The sequence below is a fragment of the Triticum dicoccoides genome, chromosome 6A (genome assembly GCF_002162155.2).
Source record: "Triticum dicoccoides isolate Atlit2015 ecotype Zavitan chromosome 6A, WEW_v2.0, whole genome shotgun sequence".
NCBI lineage: Eukaryota > Viridiplantae > Streptophyta > Magnoliopsida > Poales > Poaceae > Triticum > Triticum dicoccoides.
In genome coordinates this window covers 585,599,131-585,609,313 of record NC_041390.1, presented here as the reverse complement: position 1 = coordinate 585,609,313, position 10,183 = coordinate 585,599,131, and positions in this window count along the sequence as shown.

Here is a 10,183-nt window from a genome sequence, read left to right as displayed (position 1 = left end):
CGGTGGAGCGGGAGAGGGTGCGGTGGGTCGTCGACGAGAGTGGAGCGGGGGAGGGTGAGGTGGGTCATCGGCGGCAGTGAAGCGGGGAAGGGTGCGGGGGGTGCTCGGCGGCGAGGGGGGATGGCTAGCGATCGAGATGGAGGCGGATCGAGATCGAGTGTCCTCATTAATATTCAATATTTTTCATATTGAATATGAAAAATATCATCGAATTTGAAAAAATATTCATGAATTCAAAAAGTGCCCATGAATTAAACTTAAAAATATTCATGAGTTCAAAAAATAAAAATGATAGTAGTTTCACAAAAAAAGATATAGTAGTGGCGCACTGTGTGGTAGGTGCGCCATTACTAGTTTTACTAGTTAAATTAGTAATGGCGCACACTGCCATGGTGCGCCATTATTAGTTTTGAAGAAAAATAAAATAAAATTTACTTTTTTTGAAAAAAAACTTAGTAATGACGCACCTGTCCACAAGTGCGCCATTACTAGTTTTAACTAGTAATGGCGCACTGTCTACATGATGCGCCATTAGTATGTTTGGAAATATGAAAAAAAAATATTACTAGTGGCGCACCATGTATCTGGTGCGTCATTAGTGTCTTCCACACATGCAGGTGCGCCACTGCTATATTGTAGTGGCGCACCACATGTTAGGTGCGCCATTAGTATCCATTTCATCCATAGCCCTTTTCCTAGTAGTGTCGGCAGGATCCTAGCCGAGAAAATCCACAAGACCCCCGGCAAGACTCTTGCCGGGGATGACAGCAACACCACGGCAAGACCCTTGCCGGCCCCCCAGCAAGCCCCTTGCCAAGGACGCCAGCAGGGCCATTGCTAGGCCCGCACCAGCCAAGACTCCGCCGCCGTTCACATGCAGCTGCCAGCCCAACCAGCTGGGCAGACGCCTGTGTGGCAACATGCAGCTTTTAGGCCAAATCAGCAAGCGCCTACGTGGCGGCATGCAGATCTTCATGAAGGCCCTACCACTGCGCTACCTCAGCTGCTTGCCTGCCTACATGGCGCTGCACGCATCGCTAGCCTGGGCGTGTGTCGAAGTGAGTGTAAGTGCATCTAGTGCCCCTTAGTGATTTTGGTGTATTGAAGACTTATAGGTTAAGGGACTAATGCATGTGTGAGTGTACAGGTCTATAAGTCTATGAGGATTTGATATTTACAGAGAAAGTCGACCCCTAAAAATGAAGTTCTTCGACTGAAGACTTTGGATTTCTGAAGACTTTCTGAAGAGTTTGAAAGTGAAGAAATTGGTGTGACCTTAAAGACTTGGTATTCATTCGGGGAACATGAAGCGTGAAGACTTTTGTTTTCATAGTTTCATTTTCTTTTTCTTGAGTCACAGGAAACACCGTACTGTTAAAGGGGGTCGAGGAAATACTAAGGAAAAATTTCCATGTGATGCTCAACTCAAAATCCTACACCTATCAATCCCTTCGAGTGAAGCCATTGGAAATCTCATACAGTCCAGTCATATTCTTCAGTGACAGAGACGAAGTTCTTCTAGTCTATGAGGAATTTGTTCTGACTGAGGAGTTAGGAATTCGCCAGTGCGGATTGCCTACACAGTGAGGAACATGATAACCCTGAGGAATTTGATACTCAAAATTCCGACCGTTGCTGTGCTACGCGTCAGCTGTCCCAAAATATCTACCCACCTAACAGTCATATCATTGAAGGGCAGTTATGTCTTATCATGTCGGGCTGCTCCCTAGGCTATAAATAGCCACCCCCTACAACCACTAGTGGGTTGGCTGCTCCGAGAGAAAATGACACTAGTCATTTGAGAGCATCCCATCCTCTGAGGACTTTGAGCGAAAATCATCAAGTGAGGAAAACCCAAACACCTAAAAACCCAAAGTGATTGAGCATCACTGAAGAGATTGATCCTGCGTGGATCCGACGCTTATTACCTTTGAAGACTGTGCATCTTCCAGACGGTTAGGAGTCATGGTCTAGAGCATCCAAGAGGAAATTGTGGATCGCCGAGTGACCGAGTCTGTGAAGGTTTGGAAGTCACCTGAAGACTTACCGTGAGTGATTTGGCGAGGTATGTGTGACCTTAGCTCAAGGGGAATACGGTGAGGACTGAGTGTCCTGAGCTGCGTGTTTAGGACTGGGTGTCAGGGACTATGTGTCCTCAGGTTTAAATACCTAGCCACCCTAACCAGACGTACAACTGTCACAACAGTTGGAGCTGGTCTACCAAATCATTGTCTTCACCAAGCTACCTGGTTCCATTTCCTCAACCCTTCCATTTACTCATTTCTATATTGTGTGCTTGTTCCTATCTGTTTGAAGACTTTGACTGAAGACTTTCTCTATTTCCTCAACTTAATTTCTTCAGCCTGTTTGTCTTCATTCTGTTATCCCGTGTTTACGCTTTTTGTACTCTGTGCTTGTTTTCATTTCATCATGAAGACCATGCTCATGCACTGTTAAGTTTATTTCTGAGTACTTATTCCACTGCAAGTAGTTCTTCACTCAGGAATTTCCTCACCCTAAAATTCCTCGGTGAAGAATTCATAAAAGTCGCCTATTCACCCCCTCTAGTCGATATAACACACTTTCAATTGGTATCATAGCAAGGTACTCCCTTGTTCTGTGTGATTTTGGTTTAACCGCCTGGAGTTTTAGTTATGTTGGTCGCAGGAATGAAGACTGCGACATGCCCCATCTTTGACGGTCATGATTATCCCAAGTGGAAGGCCATGATGAAGAAGCGCCTCATGGAAATGAGCTACGAACTCTAGACTATCACCGAAATTGGTCTTACTGACCTATGCAAGATGGCAGAGGCTAATGATATTTGCAAGTACACACTACTCAACCTCACAGCAAAGGACATCATCTGCTCCAGCTTTTCACAAAACCAGTTCAGGAACGTTATGCATCTCAGCCATGCGAAACTCATCTGGGACCGACTCTCCGAGGTATATGAAAGTCATCGATCTCACCACGAACTCTGGTTCGAGGATTGCATGGAATCGCGCAAGGCTATGACTTTCAATCCAGAATCATCATCCTCTGCACCATGCCTTATGTCAAAAGGTGCCAAGGTAACTGAATGCTACTTATCTGAGTCTAGTGATGATGAATCTGGTGATGAATTTGGACCCAGTTATGTCAAACTTGCTTCCCTTGCCACTAAACAACAAAGAGTTTTGGAAAAAGTTCAAAACATGCTAAATGAGAGCGACGATATGTTGGGCGAGGAAATGGATCGCACTAAAATCTTGTCTGAAAATCTTTAGAGACTTCAGTCCAAGTTTGACAATCTTCAAGGTCATCATAACACTCTCCTATCTGATCATGAGAAGCTTTCTTATGAATTTCTTTAAAGAAAGCAAGATCTTGAGCAGTTAAGAGTGAGCTATGAAGATCTTCAGAAGGAGTGTGATTCATTACTTGCTCAACAGATCAGCGCTACTCAGGATGAATTCGTTCCTCCATGTTTGAAGTGCATTGAACGTGAAACTGCTAATTCTTCATCTGAATGCTCAAATACTTCCATTGCTGCAAATTCTTCAACAGCCTCTGCTATCACTAATTCCTCATCTGAGGACATTGCCAGTATCATTAATGATGCGGGACTGAAGGAATTGTATATGAAAGGCATGTACAAAAGCCTCAAAGGGCATCAAGCTCTTTGTGATGTGCTTAAAAAGCAGATCCTCAACAGGAACCCTAGGAAAGAGGGTATTGCCTTTGAGAGGAAACTCAATGCTGATGGGACCTGCTGGAAACCTGAGCAGTATCCCAAAACCTCATGGGTTGCTGCAAAGGGACCTTCAGTGGATCCATCTACTTTATATGGCTTTACATGTGAATCTTCATATTCTTCTGATGAGTCAATTGACTCCAACTATAAACTATTCAAAAATCAGAACAGTGAAGTATTTGCTAGATATGTTGGCACTAACTGCAGGAACGGTTCTCCTACACTAGTAGAAAACAGGGCTATGGTCCAGGCCGGCTCAGCCCATTAGTACCGGTTCAGTCTAGAACCGGGACTAATGTGAGCATTGGTCCCGGTTCGTGCGGCTAAGGCATTAGTCCCGGTTCACTCGAGCCCTTTAGTCCCGGTTTAAGACATGAACCGGGACTAAAGGGTGCGATGACCTTTAGTCCCGGTTCGTGCCTCAAACCGGGACTAAAGATTAGACCTTTAGTCCCGGTTTGAGGCACGATCCGGGACTAGGTCCGATTTTCAAACTATACCCCCCCCCCGGTGGATCGCCTTTTCAGTTTTTTAAAAAATAAAAGAAAATAATGGAAATGTCAAAAAAATAAAAGAAAATAAGTTTCTCATGTGATATGTGGTCTAGTTGTTGGGAAAATTTGCAAATGTGAATTTTGACTTTATTTGCAAAATCTCTCTGAAATTTGTAAAAATGGGCATAACTTTTGCATACTAACTCGGATGAAAAAGTTTTTTATATGAAAAATCATCTACTCGAAAAATTACATCCAAATTTAACTGGGGGAAGCCCGTTAAACATTTTCAAAATCCTCAAAAACCTAATAGAAAAAAGTTACGGGGCTTTTAAGATCTAGAGTGGAAAAAATTGAAAAATATTCAAACAGTGGGCAAACTGTGGTCAAACAATGGTCAAACTAATTATTCTAGAATATTAGTGTTACTAAATAATTATTTTAGTTATTTCAATTTTGGTCAAATCTGGTCAAATTGTGGTCAAACTGTGGTCAAACAATGGTCAAACTAATTATTCAAGAAATATTAGTGTTACTAAATAATTATTGTTTTTTAAAACAATAGCTTCAAACTCAAACAGTGAAATGTGTCACTTCATGCTCAAGCAAAATTCCTGAAGATTAATAGGATTGGCATCTTACTATTGTCAGGAAAACAACAAGTGCAGACTTGGAGCGAGGGAGAATAGAACCCGGAAGTTAAGCGTGCTCAGGCTGGGGGAGTGGGAGGATGGGTGACCGTTCGGGAAGTTAGATGATTTGGAATGATGAGGGGTGATTAGAGGATAAATTGAGAAGTGATGAGGGGTGGTGATTACAGACTAGAGGTTAAAATAATTCAGAAGTTTGAAAATAAAAAAAATTCAAAAAAAAATCATAAAATTTCCTTTAGTCCCGGTTGGTGTTACCAACCGGGACTAAAGGTGGAACTCCACGTGGCCGCGCCCTTTAGTCCTGGTTCTGGATTGAACCGGGACTAAAGGGTCAGGGCATTAGTACCGACACTTTAGTCCCGGTTCAGGAACCAGGACTAAAGGCCCTTACGAACCGGGACTATAGGCCCTTTTTCTACCAGTGCTATGAAGAAAATCTGGGTTCCCAAAAGGTGCCTTGAAAATCTTCAGGTGAATGTCATCATGACACCACCTTTGAAGAATAGGAACCCCAGATCAAATTCTTCATATGGACCAAATTCTTCATATGGATCCAAGTCCTTATACGGACCAAACTCCTCACATGGATCAAAGTCCTCATATGAGCATCATCGCGCTAACCCGTCTGTTTTGCAGGGAAGATCTAAGGATTATGGATATGTGCATTATTCTTTAAATCATCATGTTCATAAGTCCTCGAAGAATTTCTCTGCTTACTCTTATGCTTACCCTAACCCCTCTTATGTGAAACGAAGTGGATTGTCATCTATGCCACCTTTCTCTTATGGAGCTCGCAGAATGATGAACTCTTTGACACCCTACAGATGTGGGTGGTGAAGAAAAAGAACTAATCTCTTATGCAGGGTCAGGTCTCCAGAGAACATAAACGTCTGATAAATTTGGTAGAGACCTGAATATGCTTGAAAGGACGCAAGCTATTCATGAAGAAATGAATTTTCATTTCTCACGTCCTCATACTGCTTTATCTGTTCTATTGTCTGATGAAATTGATACCATATTCTTCACGAATGAAGTATATGAGTTCGTAAGTTGGACTAATTCATCTGCAGGATGATCAACCCAAAGCCACTGAGTGGGTCCTCGATAGTGGATGTACAAATCACATGACTAGTGACAGGAGCTTATTGATGGACTCTGCTTTATCTCCATCACACCTGAAGCATATCACCTATGCTGACAAAGGAAAAAGCAAGGTAATGGGTCTAGTTAAGGTTGGAATCTCAAAGGATCGACACATGGACAAAGTCATGCTTGTCGAGTCCTTAGGGTTCAACCTCATATCTGTCTCAATGCTTTGTGATCTTGATATGGTTGTTGTCTTTGGCAAGTATCGTTGTGTTGTGATCATGGAAGCTGACAATTCCAAAGTCTTTGAAGGCTTTAGGAGAGGAGATTTGTATATTGTTGATTTCTCTACAGGACCACAACCTGCTACATGTCTACTTGCAAAAGCTTTAGAAGGCTGGCTATGGCATCGACGACTTGGTCATGCTGGCATGAGGAATCTGCACACGCTCGTGAAGAAGAAGCATGTCATTGGCATTGAAAATGTCAAATTCCTCAAGGATCACTTATGCGGAGCCTGTGAAGTTGGAAAGATGACCAAGGCCAAGCATTCAGCAAAGACTATCATGACTACTACTCGACCATTTGAATTGCTTCACATGGATCTCTTTGGCCCTACTCATTATGCCACATTTACTATTGATGCATCTTTATATGGCTTTGTCGTTGTTGATGATTATTCTCGATATACATGGGTCCATATTATCACTTACAAAACTGAAGTGCAGGAATTCTTCAAACGATTTTCCTTGAGGGCTTCAACCAACTTTGGTGTGAAGATCAAGCATATCAGGAGTGATAATGGAACTGAGTTCAAGAACACTGGTCTTGATAACTATCTTGATGGCGTCGTGGAGCGCAAGAACAGGACTCTTGTTGAGATGTCCCGCACTATGCTTGATGAGTACAAGACACCTCCTCGCTTCTGTCCTAAGGCAATTGATACTGCATGCCACATCATCAACATGGTATATCTTCACAAATTCTTCAAGAAGACAGCATATGAACTTCTCACTGACAAGAAACCCAATGTGAGTTATTTCAAAGTCTTTGGTGCTAAATGTTGGATTAGAGATCCTCATCACAGTTCTAAATTTGCACCAAAAGCACATGAAGGTTTTATGCTCGGTTGTGGTAAGGACTCGCACACCTATAGAGTCTTCAACACCTGTCATCACATGGTTGTTGAAACTGTAGATGTGCGGTTCGATGAGACTAATGGCTCGCAAAGAGAGCACCTACCTCCTATGACAGATGAAATACCTCCTGATGAATCTATTAAGTTCAAGGCTACTGAGGATGTCATTCCTACTGAAGAATCTACTGAAGAAGTCATTCTAGAACATGAAGAACGTCATGCTGATGCACCTGAGGAAAATGATGTTGAAGAAAATACTGATCAAATTCCTCAACGACAGCCCGCTCATTCTCGCGTTGCAAATGAAGTGCAAATTGAGAAAATCATCAGTGACATCAACATCCCAGGTCCTCTCACACGCTCAAGAGCTTCACATTTATCTAACTTTTGTGGGCATTTTTCTTTCGTATCTATCACAGAGCCCACTAACGTAGATGAAGCATTTCTGGAGCCTGAGTGGATTCAAGCTATGCAAGAGGAATTACATCAATTCAAGCTCAACAACGTCTGGGAACTGGTCAAACGTCTAGATCCTCGAAAGCACAATATTATCGGCACAAAGTGGATCTACCGCAACAAGCAAGATGAAAATGGCTTGTGGTGAGGAATAAGGCACGGCTTGTAGCTCAAGGCTACACACAGGTTGAAGGAATTGATTTCGATGAAACTTTTGCACCTGTTGCTAGACTTGAAGTTATTCACATATTACTTGCTTATGCTAACCATCATGATATCATCTTATATCAAATGGATGTGAAAAGTGCATTCCTCAATGGTAAGCTTGAGGAAGAAGTATATGATGCTCAACCCCCAGGTTTTGAAGATCCAAAGCATCCTGACAAAGTCTTCAGACTCAATAAGGCCCTCTATGGCCTCAAGCAGGCCCCACGGGCGTGGTATGATACTTTGAAGGAATTCCTCATGAAGAAAGGCTTCAAACCCGGTTCACTTGACCCAACTCTTTTCACTAAATCTTATGATGGTGAACTGTTTGTGTGCCAAATTTATGTTGACGACATCATTTTTGGCTGTACTGACCAATGTTACAGTGATGAGTTTCCCTATATGATGAGTGAAGAATATCAAATGTCTATGATGAGAGAATTGAAATTCTTATTAGGCCTTCATATTCGTCAACAGCGCAATGGCATATTCATATCTCAGGAGAAATACCTCAAGGATGTACTGAGGAAATTCGGCATGCAAGATTGCAAAGGAGTCAAAATCCCTATGCCCACAAATGGCCATCTATGCACTGATGAAAATGGTATTGACTTCGATCAAAAGGTATACCGCTCCATGATTGGTTCTTTATTATACTTATGTGCATCTAGGCCAGATATTATGCTTAGTGTTTGCATGTGTGCCCGATTTCAAGCTACACCGAAGGAATCACACCATAAGGCTGTGAAACATATTCTTCGATATCTAGCTCACATACCAACACTTGGATTATGGTACCCCAAGGGCTCGACTTTTGATCTCATTGGATATTCAGACTTTGACTATGCTGGTGATCGTGTGGACCTCAAGTCAACATCTGGCACATGCCATTTCCTCGGACGATCCTTGGTCTGTTGGTTCTCGAAGAAACAGAACTGCGTATCACTGTCTACTGTTAAAGCTGAGTACATTGATGCTGGTTCTTGCTGTGTTCAACTACTATGGATGAAGCAAACTCTCAAGGACTACGGCATCAACGTGAAGAATGTGCCACTCTACTGTAACAATGAGAGTGCCATCAAGATTGCTCATAACCCAGTTCAGCACTCGAAGACAAAGCACATTCAGATTCGTCATCATTTTCTTCGTGATAATATGTTGAAGGGCGACATCTCTATTGAGCATGTGAAGACTGAAGAACAGCTAGCCGATATCTTCACTAAGCCCTTGGATGAGAAGAGATTTAGCAAGTTGCGGTGTGAGCTAAATATCCTAGAATCTTCAAATGTTTTTTGAAAAGGGCACACCTCCTAACACTTATGCAAAATTGATGACTTAGATCTGCAACACATGAAGAAACATTTTTACTTCAATTAATGAAGACTAACACTCTAAGTGTGAAGAAATTAATGAAGAATTTGATTCTCAGAACCCTACGACAATTGTACGCGGTGTCTGAAATCATCATTCTTATACGGTGGGTCATGCCACCACCAAATGTTGAGAATCTTCAATTTGAGTTTTTCCTCGGTTGTTCCAATTCTTCAACTTTGCATTATCTTCACCATTTCCGTCATTTTTCCTCATTGGCTATACATATATACATATATATATATATATATATATATATATATATATATATATATATATATATATATGTGTGTGTGTGTGTGTGTGTGTGTGTGTGTGTGTGTGTGTGTGTGTGTGTGTGTGTGAGTTTATGTCCTCTACAACATTCACTTATAGCTATTTCTTCATATTGCCTTTTCTGCTAACTGAATGTGATCGGACCCTTACCCCCTCTATGCTATACTCAATCCAATCTATTCACAATTTCTTCATGTGCGTTCTATTTGAAACTCATTCAAAATCTTCACTGTGTCCTTGTCAGCTGAAGAATTTGCGAACGAAACTTTTAACTTACCTTATCTAAATTTTCGGTTTTGCCGCTCAAATCGTTCCACATCCCACGACAACACTTATCTATTCACCCACGATCTCACACGATCTCCACTTCTCAGTACGTGGGTGACACATGTCAAGCGAATGAGAAGGGTCAGGGGCACGTTCATCCAATTTCTTCGGGCGAACAGTTTTTCATCATAGCTATAAATACCCCTTCCCTTCCTCACTTCACTTTTACTCTGCTCGTTCTCACTCCCGCTCGAGCTTCTCAAACCCTAGCACCGCCGCTACTTCATCGTCGCCGGTGAGGAAGAGCTTCACTGCATCGACCTCGTCACCATCGTACTCGCGCCGGCTGCGGATTTCTTCACTCTGCCGCCGCCGTAGCTGTCTTCCTCTGCCAAGTTAGGGCATGAAAGATCTGAACTAACGAACTTCACATCTACACCTCTCAGTTCGTCGTGTTCTATGTCCAGGGTAATTAAAAGTTACTTTTAGTACCCTCTTT